The sequence below is a fragment of the Myotis brandtii genome, unplaced genomic scaffold, assembly GCF_000412655.1.
Source record: "Myotis brandtii unplaced genomic scaffold, ASM41265v1 scaffold230, whole genome shotgun sequence".
Classification (NCBI taxonomy): domain Eukaryota; kingdom Metazoa; phylum Chordata; class Mammalia; order Chiroptera; family Vespertilionidae; genus Myotis; species Myotis brandtii.
The window spans coordinates 7,242,696-7,242,970 of NW_005358650.1; the positions used below are offsets into that span (position 1 = coordinate 7,242,696).

General features: G+C 57.8%; 1 protein-coding gene across 2 annotated transcripts in view; it reads right to left on the reverse strand.

The window, feature by feature from the left end:
* The window catches only part of NREP (neuronal regeneration related protein), a 28,607-nt gene extending 28,348 nt beyond the window's left edge, over window positions 1-259 (reverse strand). The window contains exon 1 of one of the 2 annotated variants that reach the window (XM_014539895.1): window positions 92-259. The gene's annotated coding sequence lies outside the window, so the exon portion shown is untranslated. Of the gene's footprint in view, window positions 1-42 lie in introns of both variants that reach the window. The other variant, XM_014539896.1, reaches the window with a different exon arrangement.
* Window positions 260-275: the final 16 nt, after the last annotated feature.

Below are 275 nucleotides of genomic sequence, written 5' to 3' on the forward strand. Positions count from 1 at the left end.
AGGAGAGAGGGGAAGGGGAAACAAAACCCAAACCGGCTTCACTTCCAAGAAGTGCAGCCCTGAATAAAGAAGGAGGGGAAGGTCTCCCTGCCTCGTGCTCTGTCTTCAAGAGTGTGTGTCTCTCTCTAAGAGTCTCTCTCTCTTTCTCTCCCTCTCTCCGCTGCTAGTGTGCGAGTGAACAATGAGCTAATTCTGATGGGGCTGGCGCGGCGCCAGCGCCCCAGCCTTGCAGCCACTGTGCTGCCGCGGCGGAGCCAGACTGCTTACTCGGCAGG